The sequence below is a fragment of the Protopterus annectens genome, chromosome 11.part0 (assembly GCF_019279795.1).
Source record: "Protopterus annectens isolate FY-2018-M chromosome 11.part0, PAN1.0, whole genome shotgun sequence".
NCBI lineage: Eukaryota > Metazoa > Chordata > Ceratodontiformes > Protopteridae > Protopterus > Protopterus annectens.
Window position 1 is genome coordinate 607,885,092 of NC_056745.1, and position 26,748 is coordinate 607,911,839.

A 26,748-nucleotide genomic window follows, 5' to 3' on the forward strand; every position below is an offset into this window, starting at 1 on the left:
AGGGAGGAGCAGGAACAGAGAACCCTTGAGGTGGCCTCAAGGCCATCAAAGCCTTAAATAAATCCTGTGTGAAATTCTGCCCACTCACACTGGGGATCCTTCACAATGGGGGAAATATGCTTTGTTTTCAGATTCTTTTTTTGTGGGATGTCCCTTGGAAGGTCAGACCCCTGACACAATTCTATAATGGTAGTTGTAATCTCCTCCCTTACTAAGAACTGAGGAATCTCTCTCAGTCCTTTGGATATAATCAGCCAACATTACCCCTCAGAGTCAGGCACAGATGTTTGAAAAGTCTCAGAGAATGCACAAATAGCTGGATCCATGCAGGCCTCCAACGGGGTCGAAGCAGAAGAATCTGAAGCAACTACTGGATAGTCCTCCATGCTTTCCCCAGCCTCAAGAGAGATGTCCAGGGGAGGCTGGACACCAGCTGGAACAGACCTACTGGCCTTCTCCTTAGCAGTCAGCTTGCCCTTGGGATGGGAGGATTCTGCCATAGCAACCTGAGCCAACAGAGTACAGTTGTGTAAAATCTTACTGTAACAGTGGATATCCTTCTCTTCATTATTGCAGTATTATTTACTATAGGGATCTCCCAACTAGGACAGCCAGATTTTTGGCCAGTATACCAAAGCCTTATGATCTTGTATGCTGCACATCACACATATGTGCCCTGCACAGGACATAAGGCATAAAATTGACACATGGAGATAGTTGTCCAGAACTGAATTGCCACAGTAGAGAACAGTCTCCATAATACAAAGGAATCCATGCATATCCAGAAGGAGAAAGTGCAGAAGAAAAAGGGAAGACCCTCAGCAAGAAGGGAATCTAAAACAAACAAAAAAAACAACAGAACAAACAAGAGGTGGTTGGAGGGAGGGAGCAAAGACTGCAACAGTGAAGAGAAAGACATTTACTGTTATAGTAAGATTTTACACAACTGTACTATGTCCTTCTAGATCGCTATTACAGTATTCTTTACTATAGGGAGAGTAAAAACCCTCAAGAAACAGAACGGGAAGTGGAAAGTTGAGAAGAGCTCTCAACAAGCCCATACAAAATGCCTCTAGCAAAACCTGCTCTGACCCTAGAAGCCATATCCAACTCATAATGCTTAGTAAAGGTATTCATTGAAGACCAAGTAGCAGCTTCAAGGCTGGAATTGGTATCCAACTCCTTGAAGAAAGCACCAGAAGAGGCAACAGCCCTAGTCAAATGAGCTCTAACAGCAGTAAACAAAGATTTGCCATGAAAAGAATAATAAAAAATAAATGGCCTTAGATATTTAGGAAGGGATGGTTAGAAACAACCACACCCAGTGTCCTGGAATGAAAAGAAACAAAAAGCTGGTCAGACTTATTAATGGCCTTAGTTTTATCCAAATAGTACCTGAGCTGTCTATGCAAATCCAAGAAATGCAAGGCTCTCTCACTCAGACTGAGAAGAAGAGAAAAAGGAAGAGTTTTACTGACTGATTCAAGGACAACTCATTTACTAACCTAAGCATAAAAGAATGATTAGTATGAATGGATACCCTCTCCCTGTAAAAGAAAAACAAAGGAGGAATCGCCATAAGGGCCTGAAGCTCAGAAACCCTATGAGCAGAAGTAAGAGCCAGCAACAAGACAGTCTTCCAAGTACAATGCTGCAAAGAAGCAGAATCTGCAGGTTGAAAAAGAGCCTGACTCAATTTTTCGGAAACAAAATTAAGGTCCCAAGGAGAAGGAATAGGTTTTTTTGAGGCCTATCATTCAGGATGCTTATAAAAAAATGTTTGACCTCAAAATGAGAAGCCAAGGAAGGATTCAAGGGCAGAGAAGCAGAAATGGCTGACAAATGAGCCTTCGCAGAAGATAAGGCCAAGCCAGACTGAAGCAACTCACACAGGAACAAATGGACCCCCCACTGAAAAAGAGCCCTTGTTACGAACATGGCACCAGACAGAAAATCTTTTCCATTTGGAAATATAAGATTTTCTAGTTGAGGGTTTTCTTGCTTCCTGTAAAGACCTAAGCATGTCCTCTGAAAACAGGTGCCTGAAAGGGATCAAAACCATATTACCCACACTGTCAGTTGAATAGCGGACAAGTGAGGATGAATGAGACCACTTGTCCTGTGTTAGGAGTTAACTGGTGAGGGAACTTGTGTTGATTGCCCTGGCCAGATGCATTAAGAGGGGGAACCAGTGATGCCTTGGCCAAAAGGGAGTCACCAGCAAGATTTTTGGAGAGTCCAGCTGAATCTTCTACAAGACTCATGGAATTAGATAAAGAGGAGGGAAAGCATAAAGAGCCATCCCCTTCTACGGAAAAGAAAGGGCATCTGTCTTCCATGCCAGATGGCATGGCACTCTGAAACAAAAGAAAGGAAACTGCCTGTTCAGAGGGGCAGCAAAAAGATCTACCTGAGGAATACCCCACCAATGGATAATGTTCAGAAACATAACTCTGTGAAGCATCCATTCATAAGCCTGTGTTTTGGACCTGCTCAAAGAGTCTGCCACTAGATTATGCTCTGAAGCAATGTATACTAAAGAGTTAACTGATAACTGAGAGCCACCTCCCAGGCCTTAAATGCCATCCTGCAGAAGAGCTAAGATTTAGGGCTTTCCTACCTATTGATATACCACATCACTGTAGTGTTGTCTGTGTACACTTTCAATAAGTCTGGAAAGAACATGGGGTGAAAATCTTGACTGGACATAATCAGAGCTGTCATCTCTCTGATGTTGATATGGTCTGACTTCTGATGGGGGTGTGGGTAGAGAACAACCATAAACTGTCTTCTTTGAGTTATATATAAAATCCTACAACTTTTAAGAATTACTACAAGGCAAACTTACCACTACTAAGTGATATCCTAAATAAACTTCAAGCCCCCCAACCCTGAGAATACTACTGTTTATGCAGAAACATTCACAGAAACCCTGTATAATCATATCAACAGTTGTATAGGAACCTCTGTACCTTCCCAAAACAAGTGCAGCGCTGGCACAAAAAACAAGCTGTCCTACTAGAATTCTAACACTAAAAGACTGCATAACAAGAGGAAAAACCTCAAAGTAAAAACTAAGAGGGGCAATACCCAGCAAGGTAAAAGCTCCCTCATCAGCCTAAACAAACACCTCAATGGGTTAATAAAGTCCACAAAAGCCAAATTTGAGGTAAAACTAGCTACCCAGTTCAAGGACAACCACAAGGCTTTCTTCAGGTATGTTTGAAACCTCAAAGGTAATAAACAATAATCTACCATATTAAATGTAAATGTTGCCACCTATATGGAACCAGAAGATAAAGCTAATCTCCTGGTTAGCAAATTTGGCTCAAACTTTACCCCCCCTCCGATTTTCCTTAGGAAATGATGACATCCATTTTGCCCCCACTATCAATAGACAGTAGGTTCTCAAAGCACTTTCCCAGGCCAAGAATACTGCCTCAGTGGGTGCTGATAATATCCCAGGATGCCTTCTTAACAGCATGAACTATGAGCTAGAATCTCTATTCAACCACAATCTTTAAATGGGCTTTGTACCAAATAAACAAAAGACTGCAATGGTTATACTGCTACACAAGGATAGCGCATCCATGAACCTGGGAAATTAGCAACCTGTCCGAATAGGGGAATCTACCTCTACAAAAAGGCCGGTTACCAGTAAAGTCCCCAGGGCTCAGTATGCTGCGGACACTGCTGTTTGGCAACTAATTATCTGAAGTCAAGGCTAATGTCAAGAGCCTCTGACAATTGCAAATTGGGAGTACTCATTGATTCCCCCAAAGATAATAATATCCTCTAAGAAGGCCTGACATAGACTAATGGCGCCTGAGCCATGGCCTAAAACACAATGTTATGAAGTGTATCACAGCATTTTTCGATAAGATGGCCACATTAGAAAACTGACATACTGACAAAACACCCTTGACAGTAGACCCTGTAGTCAGGGACTTAGGAACACATGTAGACAGAGATTTGGCATTTGACCAACATGTTTCTACTATGATGAGGAAATCATTCCATGTTGCAAAATGTATAAGCAAAGGTATGGCATCTAGGTCCAAACAAGTCATCATACAATTGTACTCTCCCCTCATAAGACCTATCATCAAGTACAATGCCCCTTCAGTATGCACTTCACCATGAATATGCAGCAATTGAAGCTTCCACGGAGATTTCTCACAAAAAGTATACAAGGGATAGAAAAGTCCCATGCAGACCTCCTCAAATCGCTGCCTCTATATTCAGTTTCCTGCAGGTTGCTGATGGCAGACCTATGCCTAGCCTACAAAGCTTCCTCAGATCCAGCACTAATAGACCTGTTTCACATTCAGAAAACAAATAGCATCAGAAACACCCAATCTACAGACCTAAATCTTGCCAGCAACATAACTAGGATGCCCTGGAGAGACAAGTATGTGTCTTAGAGGCTCCCCTTCTCTGGAACAGGCCTCCCATTCATGTGAAGCAGAATTCTTCCCTGCATTTATTCAAGCAGAAACTGGAACAGTGAATGGGTAACTGCAAATATACCCCTGGTCTTTTATCCATGTTTGTACTAGAGAGGCAAGGTTTGTAATTGTTTGTCTACCTAAGAATACACATCCTCCACAAAACATTTGAGAACCATCACCTATCAAATTTTATTTTAAGGAATTTGGTTAGGTTTAGAATGGCCCCTTGGTCTTTCCTATAATATTCTACCATGATATTGTTATACAAAAAAAGAACAAATTCCATATATGAGACTTCCAAGATGGCTGCACATTGAGTAACAGCTTAATTCTAGCTCTTCAAGTGTGAAAACAGGAACTCAGCAGAGAAGGCCAGTAGATTTGTGTTTATGGGTAAATTTCAGTAACTGACTAGTAACTGTACTGCCTGGATGCCAGGAAAAAAGAAATACTGAGGACCTGGAAAAAAAATCAGCTACAAAAAGTGAGGAAGAAACACTGACTGAGGAAAGTTCTGCAGCTGTTCAACAAAAAACAATGCAACCTCCACACATGACTTCCAAAAACCTACAGGAAATTATAAGACAACTGCAAACAGAACTGGTTAAAATAGACAAAACACTGATGGAGTATATCAACACAAACAACAAAATGATGGGAAAAAATGGAAGAAGCTTTAAACAAATATTCAGATGAAGTGATGAAGCTGTAAAAATCAGAGGTCGGAATGAAGAAAAGGCTGGCTGAATATGAGATGCCTCAGGAGAGATGTTTCAAAAAATAATAGAATTAGCAGACAGAGCGCATAGGGAAACAGAGATTTTCAGCTGTACCAGAGAAGCTGGAAGGAAGAGACTGCATTAATTTTATGAAAGCACAAATGAGCAACTGGACTGATATTCCACATCAGGATCTGTTAGCTGAGGGGGCACATCATGTGTATGCTCGAAACCTAGCTATGAGAAAGCATAGGTTCATAGGTTCATACTAGGCTATCTGCCCTAGGGCATTTAAAAGCCTAGCCAGAGTGTGTGTGGCTTTCACCACCCCTTAGGATGAGAATACTATACCCATTAGTTTGCTGTGCCTCTATCCAGCAGTGATACAGAGATGATTCCCGGGGTAAACCTACGATCTCCCATCCACTCGTCAAGATTTCTCTTGAACAGAGTCAGTGAGGGGCTCTGCCTCACATGGACTGGGATTCTGTTCCATAGTGTAGGGAGTCTCTGGGTGATGAATCTGTCCCTCCAGCACGTCCTATTTATAGCCGTGTTGAGGTTTAAGTCTTGCTCTCGTGGCTCTGGTGGATTTGGATTTTTTGAGGTGGAGCATGTCCATTAATTCCGGGTTGGACATGGCCTTGTATGTCAGGCACAGATCACCTCTGAGCAGACGGTATGCGACTGAATAGAGCTGGAGTTTCTTCAGTCGGGCATCGTATGACATATGTTTGAGCCCCTTTATCCTTTTGGTGAGGAACTTTTGGGGTCTTTCCAACTGCTGCAGGTGTCGGGTAAGGTACATTCCGAATGGGGCGTTGCACTCAATCATTGGTCTGATAAGTGAAGAGTACAGGGGTACAATGACCTCTCCTGATCTGGATGTGAATCCTTCATGATCAGGTGGGCAATGTAGAAGGTCTTCCTAACCACTTTGGCAATGTGAGTGTCAAAAGAGAGGTTACTGTCAACTTGGGTCCCCAGGTCCCTGATAACTTCTTCCGTGTTTAATGGATTACCACCTATGTGGTAATTAGGGGTTACCTTGTTTTTCCCAAAGGGTATGACTATACATTTTTTGGCATTTAGCTTAAGGCCATGGCTCTGGCACCAGTTATCCATTTCTATGAGACCTTTCTGGAGGATGCCTGTGTCTGATGGAGTGTCAATTATGGTGCCCAGTTTGCAGTCATCTGCAAATTTTGTCAGCCACAATTCCCCTATGTTTGCCTGCACTTCAGAAAAATAAATGCCGAACAAGAGGGGCGCAGGACTGAGCCCTGTGGGACACCGCTCGTGACCGGCTTAGAGTCTGACATGGCACCAGCAACTCTAACCCTGTGTGTTCTGTCCTTGAGCCAGTTTGCAACCCATCTTGTGACATATGGGTTTACATCTAAGCTGGTGAGCTTTTCTATGATGCCCGAGTGGGGTATTGTGTCGAACGCTTTTGCTAGGTCAAGGTAGGCTGTGTGAACTGCCTTACCCTCATCAATGGCCTTAGTGACTGTTTCGAAAAAGTCAACCAAGTTCAAGAGGCAGGATCTGCCCTTGACAAAGCCAAATTGGGTAGGATCCAGTGTCTGTAGGTCCCCAATGTCTTTATTTATGAGTTCCATTATGATCCTCTCCATAGCTTTGCAGACAAGGCTCGTCAAGCTTATGGGGCGGTAATTTCCAGGGTCCGTAGAAGCACCGCCTTTGTGGAGTGGGACCACAGTTGCCGTACGCCATTCTTTGGGTACGTATCCTGTAGTAAGGCTAAGATTAAACAGCAGCCTTATGTGTGGGTTTAGTTCCTCATTGAGTTCGTGTAGCACACAGCCGGGGACACCGTCCGGTCCCATTGATGCTGTGTTTTTTGTTTTAGAGAGAGCAGCTCTCACCTGGGCATCTGAGATGTTTGGGAGGCTAGACTCTGGTGGGATAGATATTTCTCCTTTTGGGGGACAGGGACAGGAGAAATTTGCACTGAACCTGTCTGCCAGTATGTTGGCAATGTCTGTGGGTTCAGTGATTATTTTATCGTTTTGGACTAATTCTGAGCATATCTGGGAGTTTCCACCCAGGTTTCTAACATAGCTAAAGAAGGCTTTATGATTGTCTTTTGTGTCATTAGCGATTTTTCTCTCAAAGTTGGCCTTGGATGATTTTTATGAGTGATCGTAGTTTTTTGCTAGTATTGATCAGAGATGCCTTCCCATTTAGGGATTTTGCTCTGTCATGTAGTAGCTTTCTCCTCTTGTTGTAGAGTTTGTTTATGGCTGGAGTCCACCAGACCGGGTGCCTGCCTTTGGTGGAAAGGGTCTTGATTTTATTAGGGATTGCTTGATCCATACATTCCTGGAGGTGCTCGTAGAAGGCATTTGTAAGGGTTTCAGCAGCGTGGGTTGTGGTTTCCACTCGCTCGGGGGCCTTGAAGGATACCACTCCAGTCTTAAGAAGTGTGAAGTTTGCTTTTGAGAAGTTCTTCACTGTGGTCTTTTTTGCTGGGGGTGGGGGCGGGATGTGGATCTCCAGTGAGATTAATTTATGGTCTGATCTCACCAATGAGGGCTATACTTCCGGTGTGGAGCATTTTGTCCCCATGTTTGTGATGATCAGGTCTAGTATATTTTCTCCTCTTGTGGGAATGGTGACTAGTTGTTCCATAACATTTGAGTTTATGAACTCAAGGAACCTTTGGGCTAGGGTGTTGGGGCTTGAGTAATGTTCCCAGTCTATGTTTGGGTAGTTGAAGTCACCCAATATGATGGTGTTTGGAGAGACATTCATACTCCCCAGTGTCTTCAGGAAGGCTGTGTGGGTTTCCTGAGTTTGAGAAGGTGATCTGTAGCATGTTACAAACTGTAGGGCAGTTTTACCTATGGTTAAATTGCACCTGGATGGTCTCCGATGCTTCGTGCGTTGCCACTAACCTAGAGGTGTGGGTATCCTTTATGAATATGGATACTCCCCCTCCTTTTGTGGTTCGGTCCGGATTTTGGGGCCGGAACGCATGATATGAGGTATAACCTGATAGTGCTGGGGTGCTCTCAGGAGCCTTGAACCAGGTTTCAGTCACAGCACAGACATTGATGTTCTCCATACTGAGGAGGGCTTCGAGGGCGTGCATCTTGAGGTTTAGACTTCTGGCATTGAGCAGTATTACCCTTAGTTTTTCTCCATTTTTGTTTTCTAGGGCGGTAGGTTTATCATTTGAGCCTTGCCTAAAAAGGCACTATGGGGGTGGCAAGAGCCTTTGCCAATATCCGGAAGCCCAGGAGTGACAGGTGCAAGCCATCCCTTGCGAAGCAGCGTGGCTTGTCAAGCATGTCATCCCAGGCAGACAGACATTGGATCCCCTTAGAATGACACCAGTAATTAAGCCAATTATTAAAGCTGATCATTTTGTCTCTGTATTGTGGCATCATTCTTGGTGAGGGTAGGATACTGCTCAGGGTCAGGGTCATACCGGCCTGGGCTACATAATCTGAGAGCTCCTCTATGTCTCTTTTCATGTAGTCCAGGGAGGTACATCTCAGGTCGTTCACACCGGCATGGACAATGACTGAGTCATACTTGTACTTGCTGTGGAGTGACCTGAGTGCTTGTGTTATGTAGCGGATTCTAGCACCTGACAGGCAGCTTACTGTGATCTTTTCCTTGTTCAGTCTGGTGAGTGGGACGTCAGTGTGTCTGACTATGGAGTCACCTATAACAAGTGTGTCTGGCATTGTGTTTGGCCTTAAGGGCTGTGACTGTTTAGCACACTGACTTTGAGAACTATGTGTTGCATGTCTTATGTCTTGAGGTGGCAGTTGCTTGGGTGTCTGCTTTGGAGGTCTCTGTAGTTTTGGTAGATTTTTGATCAGTGCCTCCGAGTATGTCTGTGTGTTTATGTGTTTGTTTTGCAGTTGTGATAGTTCTATGTGAAACTGGGTTTGTGGTGTGCGTGGTTTCCTTCTCCTCCTGTCTGGTCTTGCCAGTCCTGAGTTGAGAGAGCTCATCCTCCAGTTTGGCTATATAGTTGCATCTCTCACATGTATTTGTGTTTTGTGGGAGAAGGCGTGGGTTGTCTGTGTACATGAGGCAATTGTAACATTGCCTCAAGATGCCCAGATTCACCAGCTGAACAGGAGAGGACGCTAGCAACTGACCCTTCGACATGCTAGAAAAAGTTTGCTGTGTAACTGAGTCAGAAGGGACCTATAGGGAAATGGGTACTCAAGGGGATTCTAGGCTAATGTAGTACTTTGTTTAGTATACAAGTACTTTACCTATATAAAAATGCTTTAGGAGCAAGTGCTGAGCTTTTGAGATAGAGAATAGACTGTTTAGATTGCAAGTAGAGAAGTTCTAAGGGAAAAATTGAAGAGCAGACTTTACGGAGCCAGAATTAGTTTAACCGGCGCTGCCCGATGGTGCTCTATGGGCAACTCCGTGCTAAATCACGCAAAAGCGCGCTAAAGCGGGCTTTATAGCAGGGGGTTGAAAAGAGCTAGGAATTGACCCAAAATGGCCAATAGACTACAAGTTTCTGGCTGGAACCACTGCTCTAGGGACAAATAGGCTGCTCAGTGCTCCCCACTCCCACTGGTGAACAAAGAAGTTTCCCTTTATCCAAATAAGGATATGGAATAGCACAGGAACCAAGCCAAAGCCCAGAGATCAGCAAACTCTGAAGACTGGACTATTCTAGTTCAGTAAGGCGGGAAAACAAGATTTTTTTTTTGCAGAAAACAGAGGAAAAACAGACAGTAAATGCTATAAATGCTTTTAAACGGCTAGCGCACTTGAGTGTGTTAGCCTACAGGTAAAATTAAGCAACAAATAACTTTTTAAAAGTGCAAAACAGTTAATCAACACAAAAACAGTTTAAATAGAATGCAGAGCTGTATAAACAGGCGAAAATGCAGTCGCTAAGCAGTAAATAATCAAAAAGCCAGAAAAAATACTTAAATGAGGAAAAAGTCACTCTTTTGCTCTCTGCTGCTTGTAGAACTCTGCAGGACACCACGAGGAGCTGTGCTGAGTTGAATACAAGCGAAAAGCGCTAAAGCGGGCTTTATTACAGGGGGCTGAAAAGAGCTAGGAATTGACCCAAAATGGCCAATAGACTACAAGTTTCTGGCTTGAACCACTCCTCTAGGGACAAACAGGCCGCTCAGTGCTCCCCACTCCCACTGGTGAACAAAGACGCTTCCTTTTATCCAAATAAGGATATGGAATAGCACAGGAACCAAGACAAAGCCCAGAGATCAGCAAACTCTGAAGACTGGACTATTCTAGTTCAGTAAGGCGGAAAACAAGATTTTTTTTTTTGTTTTTTCTTTTTGCAGAAAACAGAAGAAAAACAGACAGTAAATGCTATAAATGCTTTTAAATGGCTAACGCACTTGAGTGTGTTAGCCTACAGGTAAAATTAAGCAACAAATAACTTTTTTAAAAAGTGCAAAACAGTTAATCAACACAAAAACAGTTTAAATAGAATGCAGAGCTGTATAAACAGGCGAAAAAGCAGTCGCTAAGCAGTAAATAATCAAAAGCCAGAAAAAATACTTAAATCAGGAAAAAGTCACTCTTTTGCTCTCTGCTGCTTGTAGAACTCTGCAGGACACCACGAGGAGCTGTGCTGAGTTGAATACAAGCGAAAAAGCGCGCTAAAGCGGGCTTTATTACAGGGGGCTGAAAAGAGCTAGGAATTGACCCAAAATGGCCAATAGACTACAAGTTTCTGGCTGGAACCACTCCTCTAGGGACAAATAGGCCGCTCAGTGCTCCCCACTCCCACTGGTGAACAAAGACGCTTCCTTTTATCCAAATAAGGATATGGAATAGCACAGGAACCAAGGCAAAGCCCAGAGATCAGCAAACTCTGAAGACTGGACTATTCTAGTTCAGTAAGGCGGGAAAACAAGATTTTTTTTTTTTTTTTTTTAGATCTAGACCTTTAATAGTATAATAGTAAAGATGCAATCCTACCAGCAGGAGGAGTTGATTTTGACAAAACTAAGGCAGAAGGACAAAATTCTAAAAGTGGGAGGCAGCAGAGTGTTTATGAGAATGATTACTCATGGTACACCAGGCAGAAGAGGAGTAATTTCATTCCACTATGCAGGGAATGTTGATATAAAACACAAGTGAACCAGAACAAAACGGCTGCTGCAATCACACCATTCAAAGAGTAGTCACCAGTTTAGAATTAAAATTTCTTCTTTATTCCACAAACGAAAAAAAGGACGAAATGAGCGCTTTCACGTATGCACCATACGCTTCATCAGATTTCACTATACATTAAAGCAGCTCAGTTTATATAGTGTTATTCATCTTTCAATTAACACAATTACTTTGCTAGTTAATGACACTCCTACCTCTTTCTAAAAGGTATAGCTGATTCTTAGGGCTATATTAAATACATTCTGATTCAATATAACAATATCCAACAATTCATCAACATCACATCCATGCTTTTGTGGAATCAAGTTCATTTATATAAATATTAGCCCAAGCGCAGTATCATATTTAATATAATATAACAAAGTAAAATAAAATGAAATAAAATAATGAGAATAATAAAACAATATAACAAAAGTAACATATCAATTAGCATTATTAAATTTTCCTTCATAGTAAAAACCACATAGCAAGCCAGTAACCTCCACATTTTGACATCTCTTAATTTATATCTTGTGTATTATATATCAGATGTCTATATCAAAAGAAAGAAACATCTGTATGACCCCATAAATAGAACAAATATATTATTTTATTAAAGTGCTAGTGCCTACAGATTATTACAAACAATCCCATAACACTTATAAATATAAGTGTTTTATGTTTTATAAATCAGATGGACTGTACCAAATAGCACATCTAAGTAAACGTAATGTATATTTGCTGATGTTAAAATACAAATACACATAAATGATTGCATCTAGCCCTATAAATATATGTATGGATATAAATAAATATTAAATATTTAAAACCAAAATCCTATAATACTACTGTATGTACACATATATAAATATAAATAAATATATTTAAAATTCAAAATCCTATGATGCAGTGTAAATGTAAATATAAATCAATTAATCAACAATGACTGAAAAACCAGAAATGATGCATCAATCAATATATATATATGATATGTCTATATGGTTCAAATCATCTCATATAACCTAGAAATGGGTGGTATGCACATATTAGCCATATTAATTTTTTTCTACATGATCTTATCTTAACATGGGCTTCATGGGGACATATTGGTTCAAACCAGGTGGATAATGTGCTTTCATCTTTAATATCCAATGTAATTCTCTTTGTTCAAGTGTATTAACTGTGTCTCCCCCATTTCTATCTTTTTCAATAATTTGTAATACCCTGAACTTAAAGCTATGTGTTTCATATTGCTTTACATGCTTTGCCAGAGCATTAGTTTCATTGTTTTTCTTTATATCATATACATGGTTGTATATTCTCTTTTAAAATTCTCTTTTAGTAAGCCCTATGCAGAATGCCGTGCAATCTTCACATGTTGCTAAATAGATAACATTACAAGTATTACATGAGGCATAAAAACTGGGTCTAAACTCATACTTCAAAGTGGGATGTATAAATTTCTGAACCCCTGTAATAAACTGACACATATTGCATTGATTACATGCAAAGGTTCCTTTGTTCAAGTTAGACCATGGGATCATAATCATTTCTTTCTTATATGTTTTACATAGAAGCCTTTTAAGGTTTTTATTATTCCTATATATAAACCTTGGGGTTTCCCCTACCAGTCTTGCTGTTCTCTCATCTACCGTTAGTACCGGCCAGTGTTGTCCTATGATTTGTACAATTCTTTTGTTATCATTAGTATATGTGGTAAGAAATTGTATCCTTTCTTGAGGTCTAGAATAGGACCTTTTATTATTATATCTCCAACAGCCTCTATCTAGTGGGGGCATATCAAGAGTATCTGTTCCTCCAATTATTTGTTCTTTTATTTCTTTGACCATCTTCTTATCATAGCCCCTTTCCATAAATAATTTCTCCATCAACTCTGTTTGTGCAGAAAAAAATACTTAAATCAGGAAAAAGTCACTCTTTTGCTCTCTGCTGCTTGTAGAACTCTGCAGGACACCACGTAAGGATATGGAATAGCACAGGAACCAAGACAAAGCCCAGAGATCAGCAAACTCTGAAGACTGGACTATTCTAGTTCAGTAAGGCGGGAAAACAAGATTTTTTTTTTTTTTTTTTTTTAGATCTAGACCTTTAATAGTAAAGATGCAATCCTACCAGCAGGAGGAGTTGATTTTGACAAAACTAAGGCAGAAGGACAAAATTCTAAAAGTGGGAGGCAGCAGAGTGTTTATGAGAATGATTACTCATGGTACACCAGGCAGAAGAGGAGTAATTTCATTCCACTATGCAGGGAATGCTGAGATGTAGGTATGACATTTACACTGTTGAACCCAGCTGTCTTCAAGGTTTTCTTCCCTGGAGTGACAAAATAATTTTTTGATGAAGTACACGCTAAGGAGGAAATACAAATGTTTGTCCAACAAAAAGTGAGCTGTGAAATAGAAGGAGATTCTGTTTCTTGTTCTTCTGGTAATAAGACAGAGAAACCTTTTTTACTGTTTCAACGGAAAATGTTGGAGAGAAGGAAGGGAGCAGGACAGCTGACTAGAAGTTGACTAGTATACACTGGAAATGAAGCAGAGACAGGATTTGGGAGATGGAGATGAACAGCAATAAAAATAGTGACAATGTGGGATTACAATGCAATAATTATATTTGTGAAATCTGACAGAAGAAGAAAATCTGGAAATATTGGACTTTTTCAGAATTTGTTGAACGTATGGGGGACTCTAGTATATTCCCTATTTCATGCCATTAATGTTTGGAAAAATGCTTTGGGGAGGGGAGAAACATATTTTTCGTAATAGTACTATTTTTGTGGTGTATGGTTTTCTCCGCATGCTATAAAGTAACATTTTCTCAATTATTTTTAAGTGTAATGGGGATTGTAAACAGGTGCTGCTGTTTTCTTTTTTTCCTCCCTTCTCTCTTCCTTCTCGTTCAGTTTTAAGAAATGTAGGCACTGCAATGTAAAAAAAATTGTTAAAAGAGCACAACAAAAGAAAAATTAATGCATTTTTTTTTCTCGTTCATGTATGGGGGAATGCCTGGATTAAGAACCTTACATTGATTTAGTAACAAGTTTTAAGAGAAAGCAAGTAAATGAAGAATACTGAATATTACGAGGCTTTTTCTAGCAAATGAATGTATGCTTAGTAGTAATTCTGCATCTGGCCATCATGTCTCCATGGAAACACTCTGATAAAGAGAAAGTGGTTAACGTGTGGTGGAGAGTGACTGGCTTTGGGGAAAAAAGGAAGAGAGAATCTGGCTAAGAGATAATGTTCTCTGAAAGCATTCATTGATTTTCCCAGCTGGGGGGGCTATAAAGATCAGACAAAACCAGTTAGCACTCAGTAGAAGCACAGGCTGCACCATGTGTCTTAGCATGGATAAACTTTCTTTTAGGTTAATTCAAGTCGGTTAGTGTGGCTGTCAGTTTGAGACATTTGTGCCTATCAGGAAAGTAACACTTTAATATCTGAAGATGTACATAGTTTTGTGCTTGTATCAAATTAATAGGTTTTTGGGGGGTACTATGGGTTTGTTTGTTTCGTTTTTGAGGGTTTTCAATAATAAAACTAAAAGTTTTGTAAAATGTGACATAGGCTCAAATGGACATGACAAGAAACAAGTATATAAAAGTTCAACCTGCCAAACAGTGTATGCATGTAACACAAATAATGGAACTAGATATTTAACAAAATAGGTGTTATACATAAAAGTTGGGAATAATACTTTTTAATACAGTGATGCTTTCTGTAATGTCTTTAAACATCAATGGTCTCACAGATAAACACAAAAAAGAAAGAATAGTGAACTATATTACAAAATCTATACTGCAAATACCTATGTTACAGATGACACACTTTAAAAGAACTGAAATTGTGAATCTGATAAAGAAAGGTTTTCAGGATGGTTATTCAGTGGAAAATATATATCTGGGACAAAGGAAAAGAAGAGTACTTATATTAATTGCAAGAGTAGCTCCAACAGTGATAGAAGAGGATAAAATAGGTAATAATGACAGATTTGTAATGTTAAGGGGCTACTGGCCAGTGAGGAAGATTACACTGGCATGTATTTATATTCCACCTAAAATTGTTATAATGGAGCTTAAGCAAATTCTGGGAGAAATAATCAGTTTTCAGTAAGGAATATTACTTATAGGTGGAGACTGGAATTTGATTTTCAGTAGTGAATATGTGCCTGGTGGGCCCAGAAGGGAAAGTATAACAAAAGATGGTAGATTTTTGAAGAAATATATGAAAATATTTGGCATGGAAGATGTTAATTCCGTAATAGGAGTTCTGACTGAATTTACATATTATTCTCCAAGATACAAAAACTGGGCTAGAAAGAATTTACATTTTAAAGGCACATGTGCATTTAACTGAAGGTCTTGATAAGCAATATTTCAGATCATGCACCAATAATAACTAAAATAAAAAAACAGGGTAATGAAACAAAAATGAGACACTGGTGCTTTCCCACCAATATGTTGAAAAGAAAGGAATTTAAAGAATGAGTAGTGGAGATTATTAAGGAGCTATTTGAGAGGACAGAAATAACTTCAGAAAATATAGGGAGTGAGATAAAATTAAGGTGGAGTTTAAGTAAAAGAAAGGGAGCTATGGTTAAGAAGTAACAAGAATTATTTAGAGGGACTGATAAATGTTAAAGTATTACAGAATAGGGGAATCTCATAGGACAAGAGGAGGATCAACTGCAGAATGCTAAGCAGAAAATAAGAGATACCTCAATAATATACACACATTTAGAAAGATTACTATTAAGCAACTGTTTTTTTCATAGTAACACTAGACCACAATAACTTTTAGCACAAGGACTCAGGTAACAGAAAGTAAAAAGGGCTAACACTAAGCTTATGGAGCCTATATCAAGGAAGTTAACAAGAGATCTTGTAGAGGCATTAGAAATATTTTGGAAATTCAATGAAAGTCTGTATAAAGCAGAGAAATATGAAAATCAAGAAAAGATACAAATGAAAATGTTTATGGAAGAATTAAATACGCCAAAGTTAGAGGTAGATGAGGCTGAAATTACCAATGCTTAGTATAGAAGGAGACAAGATAAAAATTGTGATATATAATCAATCTACAGTAGATGGTATTCCTGTGGAATTTGGAAGCTACGAGGGAAAACTGATAAAGATCTGGAAGATTTTAACAGTATTTTTTAGAAGAGGAGAAGCATCAACATCCTGGAAGAAAGCAGTGGTAGCCGTAATATGTTAAGAGGGTAAAGATCCATCAGATCCAGCTTCATACAGGCCCATTTCAATACTAAACCATTATTATAAAGTGTTCATGTCTATAAGAGCTAAATGAATAGCAAACATAATGCCAAACTTGATAGATATGGATCAATGTGGTTTTGTAGAGGGAAGGCAAACATTTGACAACATTAACAGAACACTGATGATACAGAGTGAAGCAGAATATAAGAAAATACCATTGCTATTAGTAGGTCTTGATGCAGAGAAAACATTTGAAAGAGTAAGCTGGGATTTTATGAGCAAGGCAATGGAAGCATTTGCATTTACTAAAAAATGATAAGGTTGATTAAGAGGCTCTATGAGGGATTGGAGATGAACATTTAAGTGGGTGAGGTCCTCTCTGATAATTCCTGCTTCAGCAGAGGAACCAGGCAGGGGTGTCCTCTTTCCCCTTTGTTATCTGCATTATATTTATAACCACTGACAAAGAAAATAAGGTACTCAGAAATTTAAGGATATAATGGGTATGGTAGTCAAGAAAAACTGGCTCTATTTGCAGACGATATTATTTTATACCTGATAAAACCAGACCAAGACATTACAGTGTTGTGGAACATTTTGAGATAGTTTCAAATCTTTTCAGGATACAAAATTAATGAAGCTAAAACAAAGGCAACAGCGGTAAATTATACACCCACATATGAACTGGTTCAGCAATATCCATATTTATGGGGACATGATAAAATGAAGTATTTAAGAGTACGGATTAAAATGATTCTGGTGTGACAGTTGAGGATAAGTGGGAAGAGATTAAACAAAAGATAATGCAAAAACTGAGAAAATGGACGTTTTGTTATATGGATTTGGATAGTAAGATACAAGCAGTTAAAATCTTTTTATTCCCTTAGGTCTTATACACAGGTCAGGCATATTTTATCAACCAGAGGAGAAGTTGTGGATAGCGATTAATAAAGAACTGAAGGACTTTATCTTGGAGGGGAAGACAGCAAGAGTCAAGTGGGATAAGTTGATTCTTCCAGTAGAACAGGGCAGATTGGGATTACCCAGAAGGGTATTTCAGAGATACACAGTTGAGGCTCATATGCACAACCCAAGCAGAAAACTATAATTCAAAGTGGAAAGGGGTGATGATGAAATGGGGGGAAGCTCAAGAAACAAGGAGAGACTGGTATTTTGGATGCAGGACTTTAAGCAGAATAACAATAATCACAGAAAATATTATATCTATAAAGTAGCAGAAAGTATCCTAAGAACTAAGTCAACACAGGAATGGAGAAAGGAGATTTTGTTGATAGGGATGACTACAATTAGCGATATGGACAATAGGCAAGAGGGGACTGGAATTTAGTGGAGAAAACTGTCAAAAGAACTAAGGTAATGGGAGCAAATAACTTCAGAGGGAAAGAAGACAGAATGGGAAGATGCCCAGAATTTATTTGTACTGCAGGTCAGAGATTGCCTTCCCTATCAAGGATTGATAGAGTATAGGCAAAGAGAAAGAAATATGGATTCTCAATGAAAGACCAGCACTGGTAGAGGTTTTAGTAGAATCTAAAACAGATGCTACCATTAAAAAAGGAATACATAGCAGAGTACACAAAATATTGCACAATAACTATAACAATAAATCAGAGGAGGTTAGAAAGGATTGGGAAGAGAGACTGAATAAGCAATTCACAAAGAAACAAGGTATGATATATGTATGTCTCACAAAAATGCAACAAAATCTAGAAGATTTAGGATTTTTGTTTGGAAATGTTTACATATATATTTTTATACCCCAGTAGACTCCAGAGAATATTTCCTCAGGTAGACAGCAAATGTTGAAGGTGTGACGGGGAAGAAAGACGTAATTGGGAACATATTTTCTGCAAGTGTGGTGAGTTGGTAGACTTTAAGGATTCCCTGTGGGATGCACTGTTGGAGATAATGTGTGGGCAGATTGATGTGATGAGGAAGATGATTTTTCTGAGCTATGCTGCAGAATTGGAATTGCCTAGATATAGTAAGGCCTTGCTGTATCTAATTTTGGTGGTTGTCAAAAAAGCAATTACTAGAAAATCAAAATCAAAATCTCAACCAACTGCACTAGAAGTAGCCATACACGAAAACAAGTGCACCAACACTTCAAACCAGTCCACAGTTTATTTTGTAATGTTTTTAAGTTTGTCTGAAGAAGTCACTGTACCACAGTGACGAAAATCGCTTTACAAAAATAAACTGTGGACTGGTTTGAAGTGATAGTGCACTTGTTTTCATGTATAACTAGTTTCAGTACACTAAAGTAGTGGGTATAGTAACAGAGAAAAAAACAACTGGCATGGAGATCTTTAGGAATCAGAAAAAATGGGAATAGTGGGAACAATACATACAGAGGAGAAAGGCAGGACTTAAATAAGCTATGTAATGTTTGACTGAAAATGATTGGGTAGATTATAAGTGATGTATAATCCTTGGAAATAGGAGTGTGTCTGTATGGTATGTGACATAAAATGTTTGTAACCATGATTGTGTTGGTGTGGTTTGTTTTCATTTATATAAATGTATGATTGCCTATGCCATTAGTGATGGTTTAAAACAGATGTTTCTTGTTTTAAAAAAGTGACAATTACTTGTTGTAGGTAGTTGGTACATTTTTCACTTTTGGCTAACCACAGTGTGTTTTTACATTAAGAAGATTGCAACTGCTAGTCTAGGATCGTAGGATCTCAGGATGTTACCAGGCTATTGGTCCTGAGGCTCTTACAAGCCTATCCAAGAATTTAGCCCATGTTCCAACATGTCAGCACCTGATGTCACTGTCCAGCAGGGACACAGGTGGAATCCCAGGGGTGTATTTTCTGTTCCCCATCCAGTTATCCAGGCTGAGCTTTAAAAGGGTTAATGAGGTACTCTGCTTGATGTGGACAGGGAGTCTATTCACAAAAGGGGGAGTATCTGGGACACAAATCCGTCCCACCAACAAGTCCTGTTGATGTCAAAGACCAGGCTGAGGTCACGCGTGTGGGTAACTCCAGTGCAGCCTGACTTGCGGATATGCATCAGTCCCATCAAGATGGGATGTGAGATCGTTTTGTATGCCAGACAGATGTCACCTCTGAGGAGGCTGTAAGAGACTGAACAGAGGGGACAGGGCCTTTAGCCTATCTGTGTAGGGTAGATGTTTGAGGCCTTGGATTCTCCTGGTGAGGAACCTCTGTGGTCTCTCCAACTGCTGCAAGTGCTTTGTGAAGTACATGATGAAAGGGCATTGTACGCAATAATGGGTTTTATAAGGGAAGAATACAGGGATGTTATGACCACCATGTCCCTGGATGAGATACCCTTACTAATGATTTGGGTCATGTAGAAAGCTTTCCGTATAATGGAGGCAATATGGTGGTCAAAACTCAGTTTGTTATCACCCTGAGTGCCCAAGTCCCTCACAACTGATTGCGTGCTTAGGACCTTATTATTAATGTGATAATTTGTGGGGACATCACACTCCCCAAAGGGGAAGATAATGCATTTTTTGGCATTTAGTTTGAGGCCATGTTTCTGGCACCAGTCATTTGTTTGGGTGACACCCTCTTGGAGGATGTCCACATCAATAGGGGAATTAATGACAGCACCTAGCTTGTAGTCATCTGCAAACTTGGTCAGCCTCCCAACTCAAGACAGACCAGGTAAACACCTTCTGCCATGAGATGGATGATGCTAGAACTTACCAATGTAAAACCATAGCAAAACTAGCTCTCAAGTTCAGATTAACACCCAACTAAGTCCCTAAAAATCCCTCTGGTTAATGAAATATTCTCACTTTAAGCTTCTCTGTGTGTTTTTCAAGTCTGACTGACCAGGCTACTTTCCTAGTGCCACAGTCAGGAATACCCGACAGGATGAAATCCTCCTCCTCAAGGAAGAGTAAACCTGTTTGGTGGACATCTGCAATAAATAAACCCTATAATAAAAGGAAAAAAATTGCTGTTCAGGACCAAGAAGGCGCAGATGCCTAACTGGAGGCAATCTCTCCTTAGCCCGAACAAGCAAATAAGAGCACTAGTGAAATCATCCAAAGCAAACTTTGAGTCCAAAATGGCCACGTGTACTAAAGACAATCATAAGGCCTTCTTCACATATGTCCGCAATGTTAAAGAAAGCACCCAGATCTGCTTAGAACTGGTTGTCAAGGACACCACATACACAAATGCTATAGATATAGCCAACCTGCTGGCAGATGGGTTCAATGAAAACTTCACCCCTCTGCCCCTCCCATCAGTAAATCAAGACATCTCCAGCACCTGCCCCCCTCCCCTTATCTCTAGATAGCAAGTCATCACTGGCCTATCAAAGGCAAAAGATACAGCCTCCATGGGACATGATAACATCCCAGGCCGCATCCTACATGAACTCAGACAGGAACTTGCAGCACCATAGTCAACCAAAGCCTGAGTACCGGCTTTGTCCCAGCAGAGTGAAGGGCAGACACTGTCATCCCTTTACACAAAGGTGGAGCATCCACCGATCCAATAAAGTATAGACCCATCAGCCTAACTAGCCTGATCTCCAAGGCCATGGAGTGGATTATCATGGACCTCATTAAGAAGGACATTGGCAACCTCCAAACACTCCATCCCACACAGTTTGGTTTCATCAAGGGGGGGTCATGCCTGTTAAATTTGTTCGACTTCTTTGAGACCGTCATTAAGCCATGGATGAGGAGAAGATGGTGCGCACCGCCTACCTTGACATGGCCAAAGCTTTCGATACTATTTCCAACTCTCGGATAATAAATAAACTCTCACAACTAATGTAGTCATTTATTGTCCAGAGGGCAAGGGAGTTTTCAGCTTTTTTTATCTGCTATAAATTAGGTGTGTTTTCACAGAGCTGTTCACCCTTCAGTAGTGATTAGCAGTATCCTGAATAGTAGCAAATCTATAAGGCTAGTACTTAGGATTTTAAGCTGTTAAACAGAAAGGCTTTGAATGGAGGTAAGCATAGGGCAGCTAGATAGTGTCATACAGCACTAAGATCATAGCACTATCTTCACCCTAGACACCACTCAGGTGACCCTTGTAAAACAAAGTCTCTAAACCATAACAGCCCAGCCCTAATACATGTCCTCACAACATGGATTTGCAATTTCCTAATGTCACTGTGGCCAGCTTGGTAGATACGGGCATCCTGAGGCAATGTAGCAATTGTCAGATGTACTCAGATAACCTTTTAATCCTTAAAGAAATTAACAAAGTATGTGACAGATGTATATACATAACTTCCACACTGACAAACAAGGTTGTCAAAAACACATACACTACATCTATCACACATACCACTCACCACACACAAAGACAGTGTTATGCTGAGGCACTTACAACAAACCTCTCCAAACTTCAAAGACCTTCTATGCCATCAAACTGCAACACCTACCCTCAGCAATCACTAAAGCATACACCAAAAGCAACACCCAACACTATGCATAAGCCTACATCCAATGATGCTCCAACAGCAAAGCCCATAAGGCAAGCAAACACTTTACCTAGTACTCTTGTCATAGGGGATTCTATTGTATGGCACACAAGAACAAAACATTTAGCTACCAATCTGGATCACGGATCCATGCACTCAGGTCTCTACACCACAAGTACCAATATGATTCTACCACAGTTCATGTTGGTGTAATGACCTGAGGCATACTGGACTACATGAAAAGAGACATTATGGATGTCTCTGAATATTTGTCACAGACAGGTACGTGTCTTGCAGCATTCTCCCTTCACCAAGGATGATGCCACTATATAAACAGAAAAATGACTGACTTTAATAATCGGTTTAGTTTCCACTCCTGGGAAATCCATTATCTATCAGCATGGGAGAACATGGTTAACAGACCACTTTGCTTTGCAAAGGATGCTCTGCACCTGTCCCCTTGGCTTTCAGACATTGGCTAAACTTTATCCATCCACTTAAGGCCTTTTTTTAGGCAATGTTAAACTGACAAATCTACTAGCATAGCAAAAAAAAATTAAGTTATTACTACTCAGTGCTAGCAGACTAAACGAGAAACTCCACACCCCTGCAGGTTCTTCTCTCTCTGGAGAATGTAGACATTTGTGCTCTTCATGAGACTAGGTTTAAAGCCACAGAAAGTACTCTGGCAGTTGAAATGCTTTCCACACATTTAGAGCAACAGTAGTACAGATAAGGGCTAAAGATGGAGGTGCTTCAATCTACGTTAGCAACAAATATAACTCTAGGTTGGTTAAACAGGATGATGCCCTGGAGTTCATCCAAGTCTCCACAGACAAGGTTTCCTACTATGTACTGGACAGCCACAGGTCACCCTCTATGACTCATGAAGCTTAGAAGTCTTACCTAGGCCTACTAGAGGTGCTCACCATCCAACCAACTACCTATTCATGTGAGACTTAAACTACTCCTCTATAGAATGGGAATTGTACACTCCCTCTAACTCACAGACACAGAGTTTCTTGGACTTCAAACACCCAAGACCTGATAGTGCACTCTCCAACCAGAGGATAATACTCATCAACATGGGACAGTGTTGCACAGCCCCCCACACCACCATGTCACATTCTCATTGGTGAAATCAGACCACAAAGCCATCTCCCTCAAGATAAAATTCAACCCAGAAAATCCAACTAAACCTGTTAACAGTTAAGAACTATACTAAACCAAACTAATCTTATTAAGAGACAGTTTGTCAAAATTCACAGCTGCCCCAAACCCTGAGAACACAGCTACCTATGCAGAATTATTTACAGAAACCCTGTACAAACATATAAATGGCTGCATTGAGTTTGTCATACCTACCAGAAATAAGCCCAGATCTAACACCAAAACCAAATCAAATTGGTGGAATCCTTACCTTAACAGGCTGTATAACAAAAGAAAAAAGTCATGGCCAACATCAGAAACAGCAACTCTCGTAGAGAAAAGAGCTCTCTGATTCAAATAAACAAGTAACTAAGAAGTCTAATAAAGTCTAGCAAGGCCAACTACGAGGTAAGGATAACATGCAAGGCAAAGGATAATCACAAGCACTTCTTCACCTGTGTCAGGAATCTTAACGATGATGCTCAGCATTGTGCAGAACCGGTGTTAAAAGGCACAATCTTCACTGAAGAGGGTGAGACAGCAAATCTAACGGCTGATAAATTTAGCACTAACTTCACTCCCCACTGCCCCCACTACCCCTTGTGAAATCCCTTCTATCATATCTCCCCCAGCTATGAATAGGAAGCAGGTCTTGGAGGTGCTTGCTAGGGCCAAAACACTGCTTCAGTGAGCCCTGACAATATAACCAGTTGCATCTTAAAGAAGTTATGTACTCACGATAATATTACATCTGAGTTGTTGCTCTTCATTTGTCTTCAACCAGTGGGTACTCAGATCCGGGACGGATCTAACTCGGATGCATTTCCAGCATCTGATCTGAGCTCCAAGCTCCTCCACCTACCCATAATTCTCCTGTCTCCCTCCTCCCTTCAGATCGAGTTTGCTGCTATCCATAGCATCCCAACTTGACCCAAGACCTTGTCCCATAACAATAGGTCCCCAGAAGCATGAAGGGGAATACAAAGATATGCTAATGTGGTGACTATATCTTTTCTGACCAGACCACCACACAGCCCACGTAAGGCAGGGGGAAGGAGAGAGGGATGGTTGAAGACAAATGAAGAGCAGCAACTCAGATGGAACATTATGGTGAGTGCTTAACTTCTTTATCTGAAATTGTTGTATTCCTTTGTACTTCAACCTGTGGGACAGAGTCCCCAGCTAACAAACACCTGGGAGGCCCTCATGGAAGGATATTCCAGAGCATGGCAGAGCCAAAGGATTCCCTGTTCCTGAATAAAATGTCCAGCTTGTAGTGCAAAATGAAAGTATGCGAATATGCCGTAGTAGCCACAGAGCAATTGTCATCCAATGAAACTCTGGACCAGAAGGCAGCTGAAGTAGCCCTAGATCTAGTCGAATGCACCTTAACAAGTTCTGGTGGGGTTAAACTATAGCTGAATATGCCAGGATAATACACTGAGAAATCCAATGAGCAATGGTAACCTTCGATACAGGCTTCCCTAAAAAGGGCTTAGAACTGGAAACGAAGAGATGCTCAGACTTACGGAAAGATTTAGTTCTGTGCAAGTTAACTGTCTATGAACATTCAACAAATGCAATTTGTAGTCTCCCTTATTCTGAAAATTTGGAAAGAAAACAGGGAGATTAATTACCTGACTGTTTGATTCCAAAACCACTTTGGGAAGGAAAGAGGGGTTAGTGCGCAAAGACACCCTGTACTTATGAAAAATCATACAAGGAGGTTTGACCAATAACTCCTGAAGTTCCGAAACCCTTTTGGCTGATGTAATGGCAATCAGGAAAGTCGTTTTCCATGACAGGAACTGTAGATCCACTGAGGCTGCCAGTTCGAAAGGGGAAGAGACAAGAGTTTGCCGAACCAGGGTAAAATCCCAAGGAGGCGTTGGGTCTTTAATTGGTGGCTGAAGTAAAAATGTACCCTTCAAAAAAGGCTTTGCAAAGCTTAGAAGAGTCTAGAGAAGCCGTGCTGTCACCTACATGAAAGTAAGATACAGCTGCCAGTTGGACCTTCATTTTAGAAGAACTGGCACCTTGATGAAAAATGCCCACCAAAAATTCTAAAACTGAATGAATCAGGGCAGCAAAAGGACCTAGATCACACTGAGATGCCCAAATAGAGAAACATTTCCACTTACTGGAATAAACCTTCCAAGTAGAAGATTTATGAGCTGCAATGAATATCTTTTTAACTAGGAAAGATAACCTGGGAGTCCTGACTATCATGGGAGCTGCAGCAGCCAAGTGGTGAACTTCAAATTGAACAGATCTGGATGAGGAATGAGAGATGAGATCCGGAGCCAGATCTAATGTCCAGGGGGGACACGCTACGTGAGACCGTAGAGAACAGAACCAGACTTGGCGAGGCCAGAATGGAGCAATGAGGATGACAGAGCTCCCCAGCCTACGAGCTTTCTGAAGGAATTTCAGGATCAGGGGAAGAGGAGGTTAAGCACACAGAAGACCAGTGGGCCAAGCATGAACTAAAGCATCTCTGGGGGTTTCCCCTTGTGAGGGGTTCAGAGCGAAAAATTCACTGCACTTTGCACTGGAAGGAGAGACGCAGAGATTGTAGCAAGGCTGACCCCAGTTTTAAAAGATCTGTTTCGCTACTGAAGGATTCAAAGACTCTCATAAGGTGTTAGGATAGACCTGCTGAGCCTGTCCACAAGAATGTTGGACCTCCCCAGAATGTGTGTTGCCACCAGAAAACGGCCGGTGGAGATCGCCCACTCCCATACTCTCATGGCTTCGTGACACAGGGGATAAGACCTAGTTCCAACCTGCTTGTTGATGTACCAGACTACAGGCATATTGTCTGTCTGGATGGCAATTGTCCCTAGAGGAAGATGGGCGTGGAGAGCTTGTAATGCAAGGAACACCACACTCATCTCCAGGATGTTGATATACAAGAGGGTTTCGTGGTGAGACCACGTGCCTTGGACTGCCCTTCCCAAGCAATGCCCCCCCCAAGCAGAGAGTCGTCCATGGTCACTGTCGTCAAAGGGGCAGAAAGAATAAAGGGGCGATCCAAAAGAAGATCTCGGGATCGAATCCACCATAGAATAGAATCCCTGCATGTCCAAGATATTCGAATAGAGTGGGATAAAGGAAGGTTTAGCAGGGACCACTGAATGCGAGGGTCCACTGAAGTACCCTCATGTGCAACCGGGCAACAGGCACGACAGTGATCATGGCCGTCATAGACCCCAACATCTGCCAAACCAATTCTGCTGTCGGCGACTACATTTGAAGGATAATAAAAACATGTTGTTTTAGGGACAGAATTCTGTCTGTGGTTAGAAATACCTTGGTCTGAGTTGTGTACAACCAAGCTCTAATGAAATCTAGAACTTGTACCAGAATCTGTAGACATTTGTTGAGATTTATGGTTATGCCCAACTGGTGGGCTATTTGGAGATGGGAATCTCTGGCTAGACAAAGTTGATGCCTGGAGGGGGCAGAAAGGAGCCAATCATCCAGGTTGGGAAAGATCTGGAAACCCTGAAGCCACAGGTGAGCCGCTACCACTGCCATTTCTTTGGTGAACATCCTGGGGACTGTGGTGAGACCAAAGGGTAGCTCCCTGAACTTA

At 40.8% G+C, this 26,748-nt stretch overlaps 1 protein-coding gene across 1 annotated transcript in view; it reads right to left on the reverse strand.

The window, feature by feature from the left end:
• Positions 1 to 26,748, reverse strand: part of CAPS2 (calcyphosine 2) — a 2,181,571-nt gene that overhangs the window by 71,141 nt on the left and 2,083,682 nt on the right. The window lies entirely within an intron of this gene.